This window comes from Crocuta crocuta, unplaced genomic scaffold (genome assembly GCF_008692635.1).
Source record: "Crocuta crocuta isolate KB4526 unplaced genomic scaffold, BGI_CrCroc_1.0 scaffold1309, whole genome shotgun sequence".
Taxonomy (NCBI): Eukaryota; Metazoa; Chordata; class Mammalia; order Carnivora; family Hyaenidae; genus Crocuta; species Crocuta crocuta.
The window spans coordinates 72,164-96,522 of NW_027527857.1; the positions used below are offsets into that span (position 1 = coordinate 72,164).

At 39.8% G+C, this 24,359-nt stretch overlaps 1 pseudogene; it reads right to left on the reverse strand.

The window, feature by feature from the left end:
- Positions 1-19,986: 19,986 nt before the first annotated feature.
- Positions 19,987-24,359, reverse strand: part of LOC144245560 (BCL-6 corepressor-like) — a 49,004-nt pseudogene continuing 44,631 nt past the window's right edge.

The window sequence follows — 24,359 nt, forward strand, 5'->3', positions numbered from 1 at the left end:
AATAAATACAACTGGTTGTAGTGCGTGTTTTCTTTTGTTTTGTTTTCAGTGGATTACTGGATTTGGTTTGCAAGTGTTTTATTGAGAATTTTTGCCTATTTGTTTATCAGAGATATTGGTCTGTAGTTCTCTTTTTCAGAGAGGTGTGTCTTTATCTGGTTTTGGTATCAGGGTAATGTTAATCTCAGAATGAATTTGAAAGTTTTCCTTCCTCTTCTATCTTTTGGAATATTTTTGAGAGAATAAATATTACCTCTTTTTTAAATTTTTTTTAATGTTTTATTTATTTTTGAGAGAGAGAGATACAGACAGCATGAGCAGGGGAGGGGCAGAGAGAGAGGGAGACACAGAATCTGAAGACAGGCTCCAGGCTCTGAGCTGTCAGCACAGAGCCCGACCGCGGGCCTCAAACCCAGTAACTGTGAGATCATGACCTGAGCCAAAGTCGTACGCTTAACCAACTGAGCCACCCAGGAGCCCAAATATGAACTCTTTAAATATGTGGTAGAATTCCCAAAAGCCACCTGGCCCTGCACTGTTGTTTGTTGAGAGTTTTTGATTACTGACTTAATTTCTTAAGGCAGAAATTCGTTATAAGTCCCTTCAGATTTTCTATTTCTTCCTGTTTCAGTTTTGGTTACCTATGTGTTTCTAGATGTTCATCCATTTCTTCCTGGTTGTCCAGTGTGTTACCATATAGTCTTTCATTATATCCTCTTATAGGGTTTTTTTTGGGTTTTGTTTTTGTATTTGTATTTCTGGGATGTTCTTTCTCAAAAATGTTTACTTATTGAGGAGGAGGGGCCAATATGGCGGAGAAGTAGGAGGTTCCATACTTCCCGCATTTCTCAAAGAAGGGCTGAAGTCAAAGGACTTTGAGCCCCAAGAATCTGGGAGGAAAAGACACTGAGTCTACCAGGGAGAAACTGGGACAACCTAACGGGTTGGTGATTGAGAACTGGGGGAGATAAAACAGGCTGCGTAGGCATGGAGGAGAAGAATTCTCTTCTGCAGAGAGACAAAGGGAAGAGAAAGAGTAGCTGGGGAAGCATAGGACTACAGATGGACAAGAGAAAAACCTTGATCCAAGATAGAGAGGGATCCCATCTCTAATTACAGGGCTTTCCTCAGACTGGGGACGGCTGTCCTGTTCACCTACCTGGGGAGGAGGAGAGCCACCTCCGAATTCGGTGTTAGGTCAGGGGTGCAGTCCGCAGCAGGAGAAACCGGTTCCCTCCCCTGGAGCGCTGCGGCACAGGACAAAACCAGCTGAGACCACATATCAGGGGCATAGAGAAGCACTTCCCCAGTGCTGGGGTGCACGAATAGGAGTTTAAATCCCAGCCAAGGGGTGGGCCACGAGAGTCAGGAGACCAAGAAAGACCGCCCCACCTGCACCCGAAGCAGAGTGAAGATGGCTCTAATGGAGTCCATCGGTCCCTGGAGAAGAGACTGGGGGGACACCGTCTTTCTCCCTCACCACCACCAAGGCGGGGCCTCAGGGATCAGTCCACTGGGCCCACAGTGGGATCCGCCTACGCCAAACCACGCCCCTTCATGACAGGTAACTGCGAGTCTACTGGAGCAGGACAGATGCTGTGGAACCAGATTGCTCCCTCTTCCAGTCCTGCCCTGCAGCATTGCTTGGATTACTTTTAGGACAATCCCTGTTATTTAGATATATTCGCCCTTTTCTCTTCTTATCTCTTCCCTCCTCTAGGCTGGTTACTCTGGGTATTGGTTTGCTTCAACAGTCATAATTAATCCATTCTTAGATACATGTTCTACACCTCCTTCTTTACCTTCTCTCTCTCTGGAATAATCAAGCCATATAGCTTCTCTGTCTGGGTAACTTTATCTTCCTTTCTTTTTCCTTGCCTCCTTCCTTATTTTCCATTCTCTCTCTCGGGATTAAGCCTTTTAGTCTCTCTGCCTGGTCAGTATTTTTTCTTTTTCCCTGCCTCAGTCATTTCTCTCCTTATATGTGCTCTTCCATCAGCACCGCCTCCACCATGGTCGTTACTTGTAGCTGGTGTTTCTGTGTGTGGGGGGGTGGGTTTTTTTGTTTTCTTTTGCTTTTGGATTGGTTTTTGTTTTTGTTGTTTTTGTTTGTTTGGTTGGTTGATTGGTTTGCTTGTGTATTTGCATGCTTTTGTTTCCTGTTTGTTTCCTTTTTGGTGGAGGGTCCAAAACATCACTATGAGTAGGGAAATAAACCAACGAAAGTCACAACAACAGACAGCAAGCAACACTCTTCAAAAAACACCCCCTGAATGGCCAGGCCCTGACAGTGTATGACCCCCCCCCCCCTTTAATATATCAGTGCTCGCAGGTGCAGAATGCATAACAAGCTTTTAAAACTCACAGGGGACAGACACTAGCAAAAATGATGACACGAAGAATTATCCTCAAAAGAAATTTCAGGAAGAAGTGACAGCTAACGAAGTTATCAGAACAGATATAAGCAACATAACTGAATGAGAAGCTAGGGTAATAGTCATGAAATTAATTGCTGGGCTTGAAGAAAGTATAGAAGACAGTAGAGACTCTATTGCTGCAGAGATCAAGGATCTTAAAAGTAGTCAGGATTTGAAAATGTTATAAATGAGCTGCAAAATAAAATGGAAGTGTCTCCAGTGCGGATTGAAGAGGCACAAGTGAGAATAGGTGAATTAGAAGACAAAATTATGGGAAAAGCAGAGCTGAGGAAAAGAGAGATTAAAAAAAAAATCCAGGAGTAGAAAGGGAGAATTAGAGAACTAACTGATGCAATGAAACAGAACAGTATCTGTATCATAGGAACTCCAGAAGAAAAAGGAGAAGAAGAACCAGAAGGAGGAGGAGGAGGAGGAGGAGGAGGAGGAGGAGGAAGAGGAGGGGAATGAGAAGGAGAAGAGAAGGAGGAGAAGGAGAGGAGGAGGGGGAGAGGGAGAAGAAGAAGAGGAAGAGGAGGAAGAAGAGGGAGGAGGAGGAGGAGGAGGAGGAGGAGAAGAAGAAGAAGAAGAAGAAGAAGAAGAAGAAGAAGAAGAAGAAGAAGAAGAAGAAGAAGAAGAAGGAGAAGAAGAAGAGGAAGGAGAAGAAGAAGAGGAAGAAGAAGAGGAAGAAGAAGAAGAAGAGGAAGAAGAAGAGGAAGAAGAAGAAAGGAGATAGAAGAAGGAGGAGGAGAAGGAGGAGAGGAAGGAGAAGAAGAAGAAGGGGGGGAGGAGGAGGAGGAGAAGGAGAAGAAGAAAGAAAAGGGTGAAGGTGTCCTTGAACAAATCATAGCTGAGAATTTCCCCAATCTGGGGAAGGAAAAACACGTTGAAACCCAAGAGGTACAGAGAACTCCCCTCGGACGTAACTTGAATCGATCTTCCACACGACATATCATAGTGAAACTGGCAAAGTACAAGAATAAAGAGAAAATCCTGTAATTAGCTAGGGATAAATGGGCTTTAACATACAAAGGTAGACACATAAGAGTCCTAGCAGACCTATCTACTGAAACTTGGCAGGCCAGAAAGAAATGGCAAGAAACCTTCAATATGGTGAGCAGGAAATGTATGCAGACAAAAATTCCTGTATCCATCAAGCCTGTCTGTCAGAAGAGAAGGAAAGATAAAGCCTTTCCCAAATAAACAAAAACTGAAAGAACCCATTACCATTAAACCAGTCCTACAAGAGAACCTAAGGGGGACTCTGCGAGTGAAACGTTGCAAGGTCCACAAAGTACCAAAGACATCACTACCAGCATGAAACCTACAGACAACACAGTGACTCTAAACCCATAGTTTTCAATAATAACACTGAATGTATATGGACTAAATGCTCCAGTCAAAAAATATAGGATATCAGAATGGATTTTTTAAAAAAGGCCCACCTATTTGCTGTCTATAAGAGAGACTATTTTAACCTGGGGATACTTTCAGATTCAAAGTGAGGGGATGGAGAACTATCTATCATGCTACTGGAAGTCAAAATAAAGCTGGAGTAGCCATACTTATATCAGACAAACTAGACTTTAAACAAAAGGCTGCAACAAAAGATAAAGAAGGGCATGATATCATAATTATGGGGTCCATCCATCAGGAAGATCTAACAACTCTGTCTATGCATTGAAATCAGGAGCACCCAAATATCTAAAACAATTGATCACAAACATGAGCAATCTTATTGGTAAGAATCCGGTAATTGCAGGAGACTTTAATACTCCACTTACAGCAATGGACAGGTCATCTAGATAGAGGATCAGTAAGGAAACAATGGCCCTGAACTATACATTGGACCAGATGGACTTGACAGACATATGTAGAACTCTACATCCCAAAGCGCGGATTATACTTTCTTCTCGAGTGCACATGGTACATTCTTTAAGACAGATAACATACTCAGTCACAAAAGAGCCCTCAATAAATGTCAAAGAATTGAGATCATACCATACACACTTTCAGATCACAATGCTATGAAACTTGACACCAACCACAGGAAAAGGTCTGGAAAACCTCCAAAAGCATGGAAGTTAAAGAACATCCTACTAGGAATGAATGAACCAACCAGGCAACTAGAGAAGGAATTTAAAAATACATGGAAACAGATGAAACTGAAAATGCAACAATCCAAACCCTTTGGGATGCATGAAAGGCAGTCCTAAGAGGAAAATACACTACAATCCAGGCCAATCTCACGAAACAAGAAAAATCCCAAATACGAAATCTAACAGTGCACCTATAGAAACTAGAAGCAGAACAGCAAAGACACCGCAAAGCCCACAGAAGAGAAATAAAAAAGATGAGGGCAGAAATAAACAATACAGAATTTAAAACAAAACAAACAAATAAACAAACAAAACCCCCCAGTAGAACAGACCAATGAAACCAAGACCTAGTTTTTTGAAAAAAGAAACAAAATTGATAAAACCCTAGCCGGGCTTCTCAAAAAGAAAAGAGAGCGCACCCACCTAGATAAAATTACAAATGAAAATGAATTTATTACAATCAATCCCTCAGAAATGCAAGCAATTATCAGGGAATACTATGAAAAATTATTTGCCAACAAACTGTACAACCTGGAGGAAATGGATAAATTCCTAGACACCCACACACTACCAAAACTCAAATGGGAAGAAATAGAAAAGTTGAACAGACTCATAACTAGTGAAGAAATTGAATCAGTTATCAAAAGTCTCCCAACAAGGAAGAGTTCTGGACCAGATGGCTTCCCTGGCAAATTCTACCAGCTTTTTTTTTTTTAAAGTGTTTTATTTATTTCTAGGGGGGAGAGAGAGAGAGAGAGAGAGAGAGAGAGAGAGAGAGAGAGAGAGAGAGAGAGAGCGAGCGCGGGGGGCAGCGTGAGCAGGGGAGGGTCAGAGAGAGAGGGAGTCACAGACTGAAACAGACTCCAGGCTCTGAGCTGGCAGTCAGCACAGAGCCCCATGTGGGGCTCGAACCCACGAACTGCGAGATCATGACCTAAGCGAAAGTCGGACGCTTAACTGACTAAGCCACCCAGGCGCCCCTCTACCAGCCTTTTAAAAACAGTTAACACCTATCCTTCTCAAGCTGTTCCAAGAAATACAAATGAAAGGGAAACTTCTGGACTCATTCTATGAAGCCAGTGTTACTTTGATTCCCAAACCAGGCAGAGACCCAGCAAAAAAGGAGAACTACAGGCTAATATCTCTGATGAACATGGATGCAAATATTACGAACAAGATACTAGCAAATCGAATTCAATAACAGATAAAAAGAACTATTCATTATGATCACATGGGATTCATTCCTGGGCTGCAGGGCTGGTTCAATGTTCACAAATCAGCCAATATGATACATCACATTAATAAAAGAGAAGATAAGAACCATGTAATCCTGTCAATAGATGCAGAAAAAGCATTTGACAAAATACAGCATCCTTTCGTAATAAAGAAAGTCGGGATAGAAGGAATATACTTAAATGTCATAAAAGCCATTTATGAAAAGTCATAACATCCTCAATGGGGAGAAACTGAGAGCTTTCATCCTGAGATCAGGAACATGACAGGGATATCCACTTTCACCACTGTTGTTAAATACAGTGTTGGAAATCCTAGCATCGGCAATCAGAAACAAAATGTACTAAAAGCCATCAAAAATGACAAAGAGGAAGTCAAATTTCATTTTTCGCAGACGACATGATACTTTATATGGAAAACCCAACAGACTCCACCAATTATCTGCTAGAACTTATCCATGAATTCAGCAAACTCGCAGTGTACAAAAATGTTTTCTTATTATATCGAGAGAAAGAGTGAGAGCACAATTGGGGAAGGAGGGGGGAGAGAGAGAGAGAAACCAAAGCAGGCTCCACACTGCCAGCAGTGAGCCCGATGCGAGGCTCAAACCCATGAATCACAAGATTATGACCTGAGTTGAAACCAAATGCTTAACCGGCTGAGACACACTGGAGGCCCTGTGTGGTATTGCCTTTTATTTCCCCGTCTTTCGCAATTTTGAGTTCTTCTTTTCCTCCCTCTCCCTCCCTCCCTCTCTCCGTCTCCCTCTCTGTCTCTCTCTCCGTATTAAGTCTGACTAGCCGTTTATCAATTTTGTTGATTTTTGTCAGAGAATGACTCCTGGTTTTATTGATCTGTTCTATTCGTTTTTAGGTATATTGTTTTGTTAGCTGCTAAATCATCTATTTCTGCTCTAATCTTTATTCTTTCTTCCCTTCTGCTGCTTTCAGGTTTTGTTTATTGTTGTTTTGAGAATTTTGAGGTTTTTTTTTTCCACACTCCTTGAGGTAGGCTATATACTTCCATCTTATGACTGACTGATTTTGCTGCATCTTAAAGCTTTTGGACCACTGTGTTTTTGTTTTCATTTGTTCCCATGTTGTTGATGTTCTTTTCTTTGATTTCCTGGTTGACATATTCAGTATTTATTAGCATGCTGTTTTAACCTACATGCATTTTTGGTCTTTCCAATTTTTTTTTCATAGCATGGTTGTCAGAATATATGCATTGTAGGATTTTGATGTTCTTGGATTTGTTGAGGCTTCTTCTGTAGTGTAGTATAGTGTAGTGTAGTGTAGTGTTGTGTAGTGTAGTGTATTCTTTTTCTTTTTAAGCTTATGTTTTATTTTGAGAGAGGGAGGGCAAGGCAGAAAGAGAGGGAGAGAGAATCCCAAGCAGGCTCCACACTGTCAGCACAGAGACTGAGGTGGAGCTTAAGCTCATGAACAGTGAGGTCATGACCTGAGCTTTAATTAAGAGTTGAACCACCCAGACACCCCTGTTGTCTATTCTTGAGAATGTCCCATGTGCACTTGAAAAAAAAATGTGTATTCTGCTGTTTTAGGATTACATGTTCTGAATATATCTCTAAGTCCATCTAATCTCGTGTGTCATTCAAAGCCATTGTCTCCTTGTTGATTTTCTGTTTCGATGATCTGTCCATTGATAGAAAAGTTAAGTATCCCATTATTATTGCATTACTATTAGTTTCTTTATGCTTGCTATTAATAATTCTATACATTTTGGTGCTTTCATGTTGAGTGCATAATATTTACAATTGTTATAGATTCAGGGTGGATTGTTCCCTGTGTTATTATATCATGCCCTTGTGTACCTTGTTACAGTGTTTGTTTTAAAGTCTATTTTGTCTGATATAAGTATAGCTACTCCAGCCCTCCTTTGACATTTCTCCATCCCCTCACTTTCAGTCTGCAGATGTCTTTAAGACTGAAGTGAGTTCCTTGTAAACAGCATATAAATGGATCTGATCTTCCTCCCTTCCTCCCTTCCTCCCTTCTTTCCTTCCTTCCTTCCTTCCTTCCTTCCTTCCTTCCTTCCCTTTTCTTTCTCCCTTCCTTCTTTCCTCCCTCCCTCCCTTCTTTCTTTCTTTCTTTCTTTTCTTTCTTTCTTTCTTTCTTTCTTTCTTTCTTTCTTTCTTTCTTTCTTTCTTTCTTTCTTTCTTTCTTTCTTTCTTTCTTTCTTTCTTTCTTTCTTTCTTTCCTTCTTTCTTCCATTCTGAACAATGTGTATCTTTTGATTGAAGTGTTTAATCCTTTTGCATTCAAAGTAATTAACGGGAGATGTGTGTTTATTGTCATTTTATTACTTGTGTTGTGGTTGTTTCTGAAAATTATCCCTGATTCATTCTTTTCTTTCTCATTTTCATGCTTTGCTGATTTTCTTTAGTGATATATGTGGATTTCCTTCCCTTTATTCTTTGCATATTTATTAGTAGTTTTTGATATATGAGTAACATTAAATTTGTATGTAATCTCTTCTGCATAGAGCAGTCTGCAATAACTTGATGGTTGGGGCGCCGGGGTGGCTCAGTCCAACTTCAGCACAGGTCATGATCTCACGGTTCGTGGGTTTGAGCCCCGTATTTGGCTCTGTGCTGACATCTAGCTCAGAGCCTGGAGACTGTTTCAGATTCTGTGTCTCCCTCTCTCTCTGACCCTCCCCTGCTCACATTCTCTCTCTCTCAGAAATAAATAAAACATTTAAGATTTTTTAAAAAGGTAATAAAAAAAAAAGTTGATGGTTACGTTTGACCTCATTATTTTCCCCGTCCACAATTTAGGTATATGTCATTATAGTTTATATTCTTTTATTTCGTGAGAACCTTGAGTGATATTACAGAAATATTAATTTTTACAGTGTTTTTCAGTTTCCTAAATTTCTACCGTCACTTTGGGTCTTTTCTTCCCCACCCAAAGAGCCCCCTTTAATATTTCTTTCAGGGCTGGTTTAGTGGTCATAAGCTCCTTAATTTTTTGTTTGGGTAACTCTTTATCTCTCTCTCTATTTTGAATGATAGCCTTGCTGGGTAAACTGTTCTTGGTGGGAGATTTTTCCCACTCAGCACATGGAATATATCATGCCACTCTCTTCTGGCTTGCCGAGTTTCTGTGGCGAGATCTGTGGCTAGCGTCATGGGTCTCCCCTTGTAAGTTAGGGGACTTCTTTTTGTCTTGCTGCTTTTAAGATTTTTCTTTATCACTGTATTTTGGAAATGTAATTACAATATGTCTTGGTGTTGGTCTGCTTTGGTTGATTTCGATGAGAGTTCTCTGTGCCTCATGGTTCTGGTTGTCTGTTTCCTTACCCAGATTAGGAAAGTTTTCAGCCATGATTTCCTCAAATAAACCTTCTGCCTTCTTTACTCTCTCTCTTCTTCTAGGACTCCTATGACATGAAGGTGAGTACACTGAGGGAGTCACTGAGTTCCCTAAGTCTATTCTTGTGGCCCACCATTCTTCTTTCTCTCTTTTGTGCAGCCTCATTATTTTCCATTATTTTGTCTCCTAGGTCACTTAGTCAGCTATTTCTCTTGATGTTCATTACATCAAGTCTGTTTCTAATCTTGTTTTTTGTCTTTTTCATTTCTGATTCTTCTGTAAGTTTGTTTTTGTTTGTTTGTTTGTTTGTTTGTTTTAATTTCTGTAGTACAGGTCTCTGATGCTTTCAATTCTTTTCTCAGGCCCAGAGATTATCCCTATGATCGTTGCCTTAAATTCTCCATCAGACAAGTTACTTGTGTTTCCCTTAGATCTCTGGGTGTGACCTTGCCCTGTTGTCTCATGTGTGATAAATTCCTCTGTCTTTACATTTTGTCTAACCTCTGCCCTCTTTTTTGTGTTAGAAACACCAGCATAATGGCTTTATGAAGAAGAGTTCATGTAGTGACAAAAGCTAGTGCTTCAGGGAGTGTCTCTAGTGTGTGCGGAGTGCATCTGTTGCTGTGTTGTGGCTGTCCATCCCTCCTTGCTTCCTGGGGGAAGTGCTTGGTCCCTGGCCTGAAGTGGAGAGTTTTACCTTGGCGTGTTCTGCTCTGCTTGTGAAATGAGACCCGACACGACCTCCACCAGAACTGAAACCCTGCCGAACTTTCTGGTTGAGAGATGTGGTGTCGATAAGCTCTCTTGTCCTAGTCTTCAGGGGAAGGGGCCCACCACACTGGGACTGAGGCAAGCTTGACTGAAAGGGGGCAGTCCTACTATTGTGCAGGCTTGTGGGACTTGGTGTAACCAAGTGAGGCAGCCAGTGTGAGCATTGCTTTGCCGCTGGTAGGTGGCTCTCCATTTATGCTGAGAGGCTGCGGAGGGAAATGGCACAGACCAACTCCTTTGTTCCTGGAGAGATGTCTCTCTGTGAATATTGCCATTTGGGAAGTGCTCAAAGAAAAGCAAATAATCTCCCCCACAGTGTTCCCCATGTGTTCTTCAGATTGCCACTAGATTGCTTGGCAGCCTTCTCTTGAGGAGCAGTGCAGTATCCGCAGGGCTCTATCCCAGCCAAGAGTGGGACCTTTAAACGCCAGACCTTGGGGGGAGGCAAGATGGTGGAGAAGTAGGGAGCTCCGTGCATTTCGCTTGCACCAATCTCTCAAACAGAGAAGGCCTGAAGTCATATGAGTCTGAGCCACAGGTGTTTGGGAAGAGAAAGAGACAGAGTACACTGGGAAGGCAACCTCATAAGTGCGTGAGTGTGAACTGGGGAAGATAAAAGCGGGCTGGGACCGCACTGCTGTGATTAATTCTAGATAATTCTTTCTATTCAGATATATCCTCCCTTTTCTCATTCATAACCCTCCACTCTGCTGGTCGGGGCAATCCGGTCACTGGTTTGCTTAAACAGTCACACTTAATCCATTCCCTAGATGTACATTCTACACCCCACTGCTACTTTTCTCTCTCTCTCTCTCTCTCTCTGGAGTTATCAGACTATATAGTTTCTCTGAGTAACATTATCTTCGTTTCTTTCTCCTCACCTCTAACTATACTCTATGATTTCTCCCTCTGAATCAAGCCTCAGTCTCTCTGCCTGGTCATTTCACTTCCAATTTAGCTTCCTCCCCGCCCTGTCATTTCTCTCTTTGTATATGCTCTTCCATCAGCACTGCATACACCTGGCTCTTTATTTGCAGCTGGGAATTCTGGTCCTATGCTTTTAGATTGTCCTTTGTCTTTTGGGTTTTTTCCTTTCCTTTTCTTTTTTTTAATTATATATTAATTATTATTTTTTATTATTTGTCCTCCCTCCTTCTTCTTTGTTTTGTTGTCCCTTCCTTTTTTTCTTTTTTTTCTTTTTCCCTTTCTGTCTGCGTGTTTGTTGGATTTGTCTGTGTGTTTGTGTACCTTTGTTCCCTGTGTGGTTGTCTGTCTGTATTCTTTTCCAGGGCTACTTCAAGAAACAAGCCAAAGTACACATGGTGGAGAGTCCCAAATACAACTACAAGTAGGGGAATAAAATAACCAAAGTCCCAACAAGAGAAACCAAGAGACACCATTCAAAGAACACTTCCTGAATGGACAGGGTCTGGACAGTCAAAGAGCCCTCCCCCCCCTTTTTTTTTAATAGTTTTGTCAAGTTGGTTTCCATATAACACTCAGTGCTCATCCCCACAAGTGTCCTCCTCCATGCCCATCACCAACCTTCTCCTCACCCTCACTCCCATCAGCCCTCAGTTTTTTCTAAGCATTCAAGAGTCTCTCATGGTTTGCCTTCCTCCCTCTCCCCCACTATTTTTTCCCTTCTTCTCTCCCATGGTCCACCGTTAAATTCCTCCTAATCCTCCTCCTATACTTGCAAACATAGTATCTGTCCTTCTCTGCCTGAATTATTTTGAAAGAGCCCTCTTTAATACAGCAGCAACCGCAGGGGAAGACTGCACAACAAGCTTTTAAAATTAACAAGAGGTAGAAAGCTAATCAAAATGACGAAATGGAAGAACTCTCCTCCAAAGAAATTCTAGGAAGAAATGACAGCTAAAGAATGGCTCAAAACAGCTATAAGCAGCATAACTGAACAAGAACTTAGAACAACATTCATAAAATTAATTGCTGGTCTTGAAAAAGGCATGGAAGACATCAGAGAAACTATTGCTACAAAGACTGCGGAGCTTAAAATAGTTGTGATGAATTAAAAAATGCTACAAATGACGTGCATAATAAAATGGAGGAGTCCAAGTCATGGATTAAAGAGGCAGAAAGGAGAATTCAGTGTTTAGAAGACACAATTATAGAAAAAGAGGAAGCTGAGAAAAAGAGAGATAAACTGATCCACGAACACGAAAGGAGAGTTCGAGATTTCAGCGATACAATCAAACAACAATATCCGTATCACAGAAGTCCAGAAGAGGAAGAAAGAGGGAAAGGTGCTGAAGCAGTCCTTGGACAAATTATAGTTGAGAACTTCCCCACTCTAGGGAAGGAAATAGACATTGAAAGTCAAGAGGCACAGAGAACTGCCCTCAGATGTAACTTGAATCAATCTTCTGCACGACATATCATAGTGAAACTGGCAAAATATAAGGACAAAGAGAATTCTGAAAGCAACTAGGGATAAAAGGGCCCTAACAGACAAAGGGAAACCTATCAGAGTGGTGACAGGCCTATCTACTGAAACTTGGCAGGCCAGAAAGGAATGGCAGGAAGTTTTCAATGTGATAAACAGAAAAAATATGCAGCCAAGAATCCTCTATCCAGCAAGCCTGTCATTCAGAACAAAAGGAGACATAAAAGTCTTTCCAAGTAAGCAAAAATTGCAAGATTTCGTCACCACTAAGCTAGCCCTACAAGAAATCCTGAGGGGGACTCTAAGAGGAAAATGTGGCAAGGAACGCAAGTTACCAGAGACACCACCACAAGCATGAATCCCACAAAGGACACGATGACTGTAAACCCGTATTTTTCAATAATAACACTGAATGTAAATGGACTAAATGCCTCGATCAAAAGACACAGGGTAGCAGAATGGATAAAAAAACAAAATCCATCTATTTGCAGTCTACAAGAAACTCATTTTAGACTGGAGGACACCTTCAGATTGAAAGTAAGGGGATGGAGAAATAATGGAGATGGAGAAATATCTATCATGCTGCTGGAAGTCCAAAGAAAGCTGGAGTAGCTATATACTTATATCAGACAAGCTGGACTTTAAAGACAGTAACAAAGAATGAAGAGGGGCATTACATAATAATTACAGGGTCTATCCATCAGGAAGAGCTAACAATTATAAATGTCTATGCACCGAATATGGGAGCACCTAAATATATAAAACAATTAATCACAAACAGAAACACTCTTATGGATAAGAATGTGCTAACAGCTGGGGACTTTAATACTCCACCTACAGCAATGGGTACGTCAACCAGACAGAAAATCACTAAAGAAATAATGGACTCGAAAGACACACTGGACCAGATGGATCTGACAGATACATTTAGAACTCTACATCCTGAACCATGGAATTTACTTTGTTCTCAAGTGCGCATGGCACATTCTCCAAGAGAGATCACATACTGGGACATAAAGCAGCCCTCAATAAACATAAAAGATTCATACCAGGCACACTTTCAGATCACAATGCTATAAAACTCAAAATCAATCACAGGAAGAAGTCTGGGAAACTTCCAAAAACATGGAGGTTAAAGAACACCCTATAAGGAACGGATGGGCCAATCAGGCAATTAGAGAACAAATTTAAAAATAACATGGAAACAAATGAATACAAAAATGCAACAATCCAACCTCTATGGGATGCGGCGAAGGCAGTCCTAAGAGGAAAGTACACTGCACTCCAGGCCTATTTCAAGAAACTAGAAAGAGCGCAAGTGCAAAATCTAACAGTGCATCTTAAGGAACTAGAGGGAGAGCAACAAGAGCACCCCAAACCCAGTAAGAGAAGAGAAATAATAAAAATCAGGGCAGAAATAAACAATATAGAATCCAAAGAAACAGTTGAACAGATCAACGAAACCAAGAGTTGGTTTTTTCGTTTTTTAATAAACAAAATTGACAAACTTCTAGCCAGGCTTCTCAAAATGAAAAGAGAGAGCACTCAAGTAGACAAAAATCGTGAATGAAAATGGACTCATGAATGAAATGGACAATCCACCCCTCAGACATACAAGCAATTTTCCGGGAATACTATGATAAATTATATGCCAACAAATTGGACAACTTAGAAGAAATGGACATATTCCTAAACACACACTCACTACCAAAATTTACACAGGAAGAGAGAGAAAATCTGAACAGACCCATAAGCAGTGAGGGAATCGAATCAGTTATCAAAAATCTCCCAACAAAGAAGAGCCCTGGGCCAGATAGCTTCCCTGGGGGAATTCTACCAGACATTTAAAACAGAATTAATACCCATTCTTCTCAAGCTATTCCAAAAAATAGAAATAGAAGGAAAACTTCCAGCCTCATTTTACGAAGCCAGCATCACTTTGGTTCCCAAGACAGACAGGCCCGGCAAAAAAAGACAAGTACAGACCAACATCCTTGATGAGTACAGATGCAAAAATCCTCAATGAGATACTTGCAAATATAATCCAACAGCACATAAAAAGAATTATATACCATGATCAAGTGGGATTCATTCCTGGGTTACAGGGCTGTTTCAATACTCGCAAATCAATCAATGTGATATACATCACATCAACAAAATAAAAGACAAAAGCCATATGATCCTGCTAACAGATGCAGAAAAAGCATTTGACAAGAGACAGCATCGCTTCTTAATAAAGACCCTTGAGAAAGTCGGGATAGAAGGAACTCACTGAAACATCACAAAAGCCATCTATGAGAAGCCCTCAGCTCACATCATCCTCAACGGGGAAAAACTGAGAACTTTCCCCCTGTGATCAGGAACACGACAGGGATGTCCAGTCTCACCCGTGTTGTTTAACATAGTGCTGGAAGTTATAGCATCAACAATCAGTCAATAAAAGGCATCAGAATTGGTAAAGAAGAAGTCAAACTTTCACTTTTCACAGGAGACATGATACTCCACATAGGATACCCGACAGACTCCACCAGAAGCCTACTAGAACTGACCCATGAATTCAGTAAAGTAGCAGGATACAAAAGCAACATACAGAAGTCGGTTGCATTTTTATACACCAACAACGAAGCAACAAAAAGAGACATCAAGAAACTGATACCACTCACAGATGCAAAAAAAACACATACATACACACATACATACATACCTAGGACTAAATCTAACCAAAGATATAGGAGATGTGTATGGTGAAAACCACAGAAACTATGAAGTAAATTGAAGAAGATAGAAAGAAATGGAAAAACATTCCATGCTCATGGGTCGGAAGAATAAATATAGTTAAAATGTCATTACTACCCAAAGCAATGTACACATTCATTGCAATCCAAAACAAAATTGCACCAGCATTCTTGTGAAAACTAGAACAAACTATCCTAAAATCTGTATGGAACCACAACAGATCCTGAGTAGCCAAAGTAATATTGAAGAATAAGACCAAAATGGGAGGCATCACCATCCGAGACGTTAGCCTCTACTACAAAGCTGCAATCATCAATACAGTTTGGTATTGGCACGAAAACAGACACATAGACCAATGGAATAGAATAGAGAACTCAGAACTGGACTCACAAATGTATGGACAACTAATCTCTGACAAAGCAGGAAGAGTATCCAAAGGAATAAAAGCCTCTTTAACAGATAGTGCTGGGAGAACTGGACAGCGACAAGCAGAAGAATGAAACTAGATCAGTTTCTCACACCATACACAAAAATAAACTCAAAATGGACAAAGGACCTGAATGTGAGACAGGAAACCATCAAAGCCCTAGAGGAGAAAGCAGGAAACAACGTCCTTGACCTCCACCACAGCAATTTCTTACTTAACACATCCACAAGGGCAAGGGAATCAAGAGCAAAAGTGAACTATTGGGACCTCATCAAGATAAAAAGCTTCTGCAAGGCAAAGGAAACAATCCATAAAACTAATAGGCAATTGACGGAATGGGGAAAGATAGATGCAAATGACGTATCAGAAGAAGGGCTAGTACCCAAAATCTATAAGGAACTCACCAAACTCCACACCCGAACAGCAAATAATCCAGTGAAGAAATGGGCAGAAGACATGAACAGACACTTCTCCAAAGAGGACATCCAGATGGCCAACAGACACATGAAAAGATGCTCCGCGTCCCTCCTCATCAGGGAAACACAAATCAAAACCACACTGAGATACCACCTCATGCCGGCCAGAGTGGCTAAAATGAACAAATCAGGAGACTCTAGATGCTGGTGAGGATGTGGACAAGTGGGCACCCTCCTACGCTGCTGGTGGGAATGTAAACTGGTGCAGTCCCTCTGGAAAACAGTATGGAAGCTCCTCAAAAAGTTAACAGTAGAACTCCCCTAGGACCCAGCAATTGCACTCCTAGGAATTTACCCAAGGGATACAGGAGTGCTGATGCCTAGGGGCACATGGACCCCAAAGTTCACAGCAGCACTTTCAACAAAAGCCAATACATGGAAAGAGCCTAAGTGTCCATCAACGGATGAATGGATCAAGATGTGGTTCATCTATACAGTGGAATACTACATGGCAATGAGAAAGAATGAAGTCTGGCCATTTGTAGCGATGCGGATGGACCTTGAGGGTGTTTTGCTGAGCAAAATAAGTCAGGCAGAGAAGGGCAGATACCACATGTTTACACGTTTAGGTGGATTAGGGGGAAGTTATCGGAGGACCGTGGGGGAGAAGAAGGGTAAAAATAGTGGGGGAGAGGGAAGGAGGCAAACCACGAGAGACTCTTGAATGCGGAGAACAAACTGAGGGCTGATGAGGTTGGGGGAGGGGAAGATATGGGCATGGAGGAGGGCACTTGCGGGGATGAGCACTGGGTGTTATATGGAAACCAACTTGACGATAAACTATTTAAGAAAAAAATAGCTTTATGTTATAAAACAGTAATTCTGGGTGTGCTCCTAAAATAATTGAATGAGTCTTGAAAAGTTATTTTACATCTATGTTCACAGCGGCATTACTCACAATAGTTAAACATGGAAGCAACCCAAGTTCCATTAACAGATGAATAGATAACCAAATGTGGTATTACACGCACCATAGAATGCCACTAGAGGAAGGAAATTCGACAATATGCTACAACATGCTACAACACGGTGAAGCTTCAGAATTGAAGCTAAGTGAAATGAAAGGCAAAAACTATATAATTCTACTTTCGTGGGGTATTGAGCAGAGTCAAAATTACAGACAGAGGATAATAGTATACCGGAAAACACGGTAGAGGAGAATAGTGTACCTGAGAATACGGTATGGGGAATTTATTTAACGGTTTCTGTTTTGCAAGATGAATACAGTTGTTGAGATGGTGGTGACAGCAGCATAATATTAGGACTATATTTTATACCAATGTAGATTTAACAAACTGTACGTTTAAAAATGGTTAAGACGGTAAATTTGATGCCATGTACATTTTACCACAATAAAATTAGGGAAATATTAAATAATATTAAGACAAATAACATATATTGAGGTAAGTTTATGTATATGTATGTATGCACATACAGACACTCTTAATTAACAGTAGAGATTTTAGGGGACTCTGGATCATATTCAGAGTATATTTCCTAGGCTGGCTCCACTCTGGTTTGGTTTACAGAGACTATAGCTGGATATAAATATAAGAATTTGAACACCAACATTTTTTCTAACATTTTTTCTAGCAGTAAAAATCATATATTTTAGGAACACAGAACAGAGGATACTTCCATTTTCTCATTCACTCAATAGCCTTATTGCCTTTTCAGAACACTTTCATAAAACTGTGAAAAAGGCAGAGAATTTACTTACAACAGTTTAAATACAGGGGGTGACGGGCATGGAGGAGGGCACTTGCAGGGATGAGCACTGGGTGTTTTATAGAAACCAACCTGACAACAAACTATTTAGGAAAATAACAAACAAACAAACAAACAAATAAATATTAAATAAAAAACAAATGTTGAATAAATAAATGAGTAAATAAATAAAGAAAACAGGTAGAAAACACACTGTTCTAAAACCTTCAGTTTCTGTACATTTTTAAGCAAAATCAGCCCCAAGAGCAATTCCAATATTGAATGTTGGACAGAAAAATAGCTTAGAGTCTTCTTTATTAAGAGAATAAAATAGAGAAACAATCCAGTTGAAGCAAGGGGAAAATAAAAACAACCCACCTAATTTTGCATCTTTCAAGATACGATATAAGTTCACAGAATTAGTTATGTGTGGGTATGGTTTTAATTTCAAATATACCCAATAGTATACATGCAACCAACACCATACATTCTGTAAATAAAACAAAAAGTTACAACACGAAGTGCATTTACAAAATTTGTTCTCCCAAATACCTTTTCAAAATTGAGTGCCACCCTTATAAGAGTTAACAGTCTCTGTCTTCAGGGATTTGTATGAAAAGAAGTCAACTGTGAGCTTCTCTTATCTAATTAACTTTTTCCCTTAGAGAAAAAAGAAAAGAAACATTTTCGAAGTGAAAACAAATTTATTCAAAGCATCTTGTATACATTTAAACACATCGGCAATTTCATAAAAACTAATTTAAAAAGAAAGTCAACTTTCTACGTCTTCCAACTGGAGTCTTAGGTAAAGCATAGATGTTTTCATAAGTAATAAGTCCCTTTCTTTGGAGAAAGTTGTATTTTGACAAATATGCATAGAATTGGCACAATAACTCTCTGTACACAGTGGGGCTAGACCGTTCACCAGTGGTTCTATTCCAAGGTCATGTCACTAGGATTTAACCATTCCACGGAAGAGTGGAGCAGAGTCTGAAGTTCATTTGTGAATTCAACAAAATCTAATAGTTCCTTGCTTTCAGGATTGAAGGTTTCCAGGTCTTTGGGAAAGAAACTCGCTGAAACCTGCCTGTAGAACTCTGCCTCTGTAACTGTGATGATTTCTACATTTGGAAAATTGCAGCAAAATATGCAGGATGACATTTTCAACTTTTTAAGCCCATCTGAATGCAAAAACCGGTATCATGCCTTACAAAATAAATAGGAAAGTGGTTCAAAATTCTGTCAAAATGAAAGTTGCTCCCAATAACTGAATTAGCATCCTGAATAAGCCAATGGATAGCCCTAACAAAAGCCAGTTTCTTTTACTTATACCTCTGCCTCTACCACTACTCCCCATGGCCACTCATGGACAAACATTCTCTGTTTCAGGTGAACAAAAGAATCATTCTCTGTTTCAGGTGAACAAAAGAATCATCTTGTAGTGGGAGTAATTCTGGATTCATCTGGTTTTAAGAAAACATCTAGAGAAGACCAACAGATTTTTACAAAGGAGGATGAGGAAAATCAAAATAAGATTCATCACAATGACACTTCACTGTTCTCACTGTTGATAAATACAGATGAAGTCCTACTCAGCTCTCACCATAATTGTAGTTAGTTGTCCCATTGTAGTCACCAAGGGATGCCTGTACTGCAACTGAAGAGGACTGATTACAAACACCTTTTGATCTCTTCCTCCCCCACCAACAACGGAGCATTTGAGATACAAAAGGTTATGTATTCTTTCTTTCCTTTCACATATCTCCAAGCAAACTGTTACATTCCTGTTACATACAATTTCTATCCCTAACTTCAGAAAGTGAGAATGATATTAGTTACTAAGCTTCTTTGTTAACACACAGCAGAGCACAGGCTTCTTGCTTTGTATATTCTCTAGAGACTGGTCACGAAGGTATGCTGGCTCCACAATGAGGGCAAGACGTTACTGAAGACAATTTTATACACAAACATTCCAGGAACGATGAAAAGCGACTTTTCTAATCATACATGTTAGGAAAGGTTAACGACATAGTGAAGTACAGTTCATGTGACCAAGAAGTCTTCAAGGAGTCCTTCCCAAAGGTTTTAGTATTTACAGCACTAAAGTATCCAAAGGACCAACTCTTCTGTGGATTCCAGTGAATGGCAACTTTAATGTTTTATTAGCCTTGGTCGTATTCTGCAAAGGGCAAGTAGCCTATACATCTGATCCCCACTATGTACACTTAATCTTTTCCAGGAAAGATCATTAAGGTTCATGAATACTTAAAATGCACTCATCCCTGCTCAATTGATGAAAAGTGCATTTAGATCCTGCTTCCCAGGACTCAGATACTTTTCAATTATATGGTATAAATGCTTACCACTGACAAACACACTTAGATGTTCTAACATAGTAAGGTGGGGCTATCTGAAAATTCAGATTCTAACACATCACTGTTAGCCTTATCTTTATCATCCTGGTCTTCTGGTCATGGAGGGTTTCCCAAGGCTTTCTATGCAACTTTATTTTCTGGCTCAAATAGAAAGGAGAGAGAGAGAGAGAGAGAGAGAGAGAGGGAGAGAGAGAGAGAGAGAGAGGGAGGGAGGGAGAGAGAGAGAGAGAAAGGAGTCAGTAGGCTCTATCAAGGTTTTAGATCTCATTAATTAAATAATTCTGAAATAAAAGGAGAACCTTTGCTAATGATCCCTGCTTACAGCACCTACCACTCACCTTCCCCTCATCCACACTGTGGAGAAATATGTGTAATGCATCAATTTCCCACTAAATTGAGAAAAGCATACTGCTTACCACACACAGAGCTTCCCACAACACCCAAGAGACAGTAAAGTCATCATCACTCTGACCCTGTAAATAATCTCGAGTTAAATAATCTTCAGAGGAAATGAAAATAACAAGATTTTTAAAAACTTAAAATTAATAAGTGATTTCAGCAAAACTTCAGAATACATGGTCAAAATATAGAATCTGAATTGCTTTTCTATATGCTAACAATCCTAAAAGAAAATGAAACAAAATGACAATAGCATCAAAAAGAACAAATACTCAGGAATAAACTTAGCAGAGGGGGCATACATAACCCATGTATACTAAAACCTATAATCCTTTGCTAAAAGAAATCTAAGGTTATCAGGAAAATGGGAAAATGCACATATACCATGTGCAATGGTCAGAAGACTTTAAGTTTCCATACCCAAACCAATCTACAGGTCTAGTGCATTCTCTACCAAAACCCCAATGACATTTTGTTGTTGTTGTTGTGTGTTTTGTTTGTTTATTTTTATTTTTTGCAGATATAGAAAAAATCTATCCTAACATTCATATGGAATCCCAAGGAATGCCAAATAAAATAATCTTGGCTTCGCTTGGTGGCTTCACATTTCCTGATTTCAAAACATACTACAAAGCAACAGTACTTGAAACAGTATAGTGTTGGCTTAAAGACAGACATCTAGACTAAATGGACAGAAATAAATACCCACATATAGTGCCAAAAGAATCATGACCAGGGTACTGATGCAATGCAATGGGAAAGGAGTAGATCTTTTACAAATTGTACTGGGAATACGGGATATATACAGGCAAAAGGATGAAGCTGGATGCTTACCTTACATCCTAAGCACGAAATGACTCAAAATGTATTACAGACTTACACATGAGACCTAAAACCTTAACAACATAGAGGAAAGGTTCAGAAGATAGCATTCCAAAATCTCTGGGGATATGAAAAGCAGAGGCAACACAATAAAAACCAGGTAAATGTAACCTTAGACTTAAAAACTTCTGTACCTCAAAATAAACAACAGAGTGAAAAGCCAATCTCCAGAATATGAGAAAATATCTGTAAATCATATATCTCATAGTGGAATAATAGCCAGAATGTATAAGGAAGTTTCACAACTCAGCAAAGAAACAATCCGATTTTTTAAAAATGGAGAAAAGACCTGAATAGACAACTCTCCAAAGACTTACAAAGGGCAAATAAGCACATGGAAAGATATTCAACATGTTTCATCAGGGACATGCAAACAAAAAATACAACGAGATATCACCTTATATCCCTTAGGATGGCTACAATGAAAAGAGCAGAAAACAGTAAGTGTTAGTGAGGATGTGGAGAAACGGAAACTCTTGTGCACTGTTAGTGGGAATGTAAATTATTGTAGACTTTGTGGATAACAATACGGAGATTCCTCAAAAATTAAAAACACAATTATAATGTGATTCAGTAACCCAAGCTCTGAATACATATACCAAAGAATTAAATGCAGGATCTCAGGTATTTCCACACCCATGTTAATGACAGCATTACTCAGAATAGCCAAGAGATGAAAACAAATGAAATGTCCATCCTCTCACATGAATGGATAAACAAAATGTGGCATATGTGTAGAGTGCAATATTATTCAGTATTAAAGAGAGACACTCTGACACATGTTACAGTATGGATGAACCATGAAAACATTATGCTTAGTGAAAGCCAATCACAAAAGGGCAAATCCTGTTTAAGAGTCCACTGACATAAAGTATGGGAAGTGGTCAAAATCACAGAAACATAAAGCAGCACATTGCTTACCAAGGCTGGGGTCAAGTAAAAGTGAAATTAGTGTTTAATGGGCAAAAAACTTCTGCAAGATGAAGGTGTTCTGGAGATCTGCTACCCAATGGGTAGGCCTAATACTACTGGGCTGCAGACTTAAAAATGCTTAAGACAGAAAATTCAGTGTTACATGTTTGTAACCACAATTAAAATAACATTAAAAAATAACAATATAAAACTTGCTGTTAGAAGAAAATGCTAACAGAGTTGGGGGCATCCTCCTGTACATTCAGAATAGGGTAGCGCTTCATTCCCTCTGCACCCCCACAGAATTCCCTTGCTGCACATCAATACAATTCTACAAAAAACTCTTATTTTCTGTATCTGACAAAAATCCAAGTACCTAATCACTCACATTCCCTAGGCAGAGACCACCTCTAATACCCTAGCAGAGCACAAAAGCTAGACTGCAGCTAAGAATTAATTAGCGACCATATGCAAAAGGAAAGGAGCATTACATTTATCTCTCTCTTCTTTGAGATATAAATGTTTTCCCCCCAATACCAATGTCTAACATAAGTAAGTCTTTATTACCTTGTGACTCACTGCCCTTCGCTGGCAGTAAGTGTATACTGCAGAATTTAAGTGTATGTTCCACACACACCCTTGTGTGTGGCTTCCATGATGGCTTATTGGCTGAAAACCACAGAATCACACAAATAACAAATACGATGTATGAGTCTTCTAATTCGCCCAGACTTGAAATGTAAAAATACACATGTAGAACATGTAAATAATGTTAGGAAGTCTTTTTAAACATTAGAACAAGTAAATTAAAGTAAATGTAGAATCAGTGGCTAATCGCTAAAATAATTAGCTTAACTAGAATACTATATCATATCACACCAAGGGCAACGTTACTGCTGTCCTAAAATGTAAGGCTTTTTAATTTCTGCCTAGTAAAATCCAAATTAGTTACCACTGAGTTTTAACACACTTTGCCATTCTTGTTTTCTGAAGTGACCTACCTGCCAGAAACATTTCCGTAGCTTCGCTGTGAGTCATTTTCATGATGGTTCTACCTGCGTATGTACCCAACGTGGGGTCAGCACCATAGGAGAGGAGCGAATGGACAATTTCCAAGTGATCGTTCTCAACTGCATCATGGAGCAGCCTAGAAGAGATGCACAAGGATTAAACTGTGTACACCTGTACACCTGGGGCGCCTGGGTGGCTTAGTCGGTTAAGCGTCCGACTTTCACTTAGGTCATGATCTCGCGGTTCGTGGGTTTGAGCCCCGCGTCGGGCTCTGTGCTCACTGCCAGCTCAGAGCCTGGAGCCTATTTCAGAGTCTGTATCTCCCTCTCTCTCTGACCCTCCCCTGCTCACGCTGTCTCTCTCTCTCCTAGAAATAAATAAAAATATTTTTTAAAAAAACAAACAAAAAACTGTGTACACCTGTTTCTGAAGTTGTTCCCTTTAACAACAGTGGATGTGTGCCATGTGGGATAACCCTCCTGCAAGCACTATTTCACCAAGAAACATGTACTGTCAAGTCATTGTATAGATAGTGAAGCTGAGGTACGGTGACCGTTATTTCTATACAGTCTTTTACAGGACTTGCAATTATCTCTCAGAACTAAATCTCAAATCCAAATGTATTGTAATCCAAGACCCAATTCAAGACAAAAATGAAAACATTCTTAAGGAAATTAAGCGGTGTGTAAAGGTAACTCACAGCAGGATAAAGTCCCACTATAATGGAAATCAATAAAACAAGCAATTGCTATACAGTATTTATTTTTAGGGAAACAAAGGCAATAAAGTGCTGGAACTTCATCAAAATAAAAAGCTTCTACACAGAGAAGGAAACAATAAAAAAAACTAAAAGGCAGCCTATGGAATGGAAGAAGGTACTTGCCAATGACATATCATTTGGGCTTAGTATCCAAAATATATAAGGAACTCTTAACACCCAAAAAACCCAAATAATCCAGATAAGACATGGGCAGAAGACATGCATAGACACTTTTCTAAAGAATTCATCCACATGAAAAAAAGACTCACTATCACTCATCATCAGGGAAATACAAATCAAAACCACAATGACACATCATCTCACACTGGTCAGAGTGGGTAAAGTAAACAACACAAGAAACAACAGGTGTTGGCAACGACGTGGAGAAAGGGGAGCCCTCTTACAGTTTTGG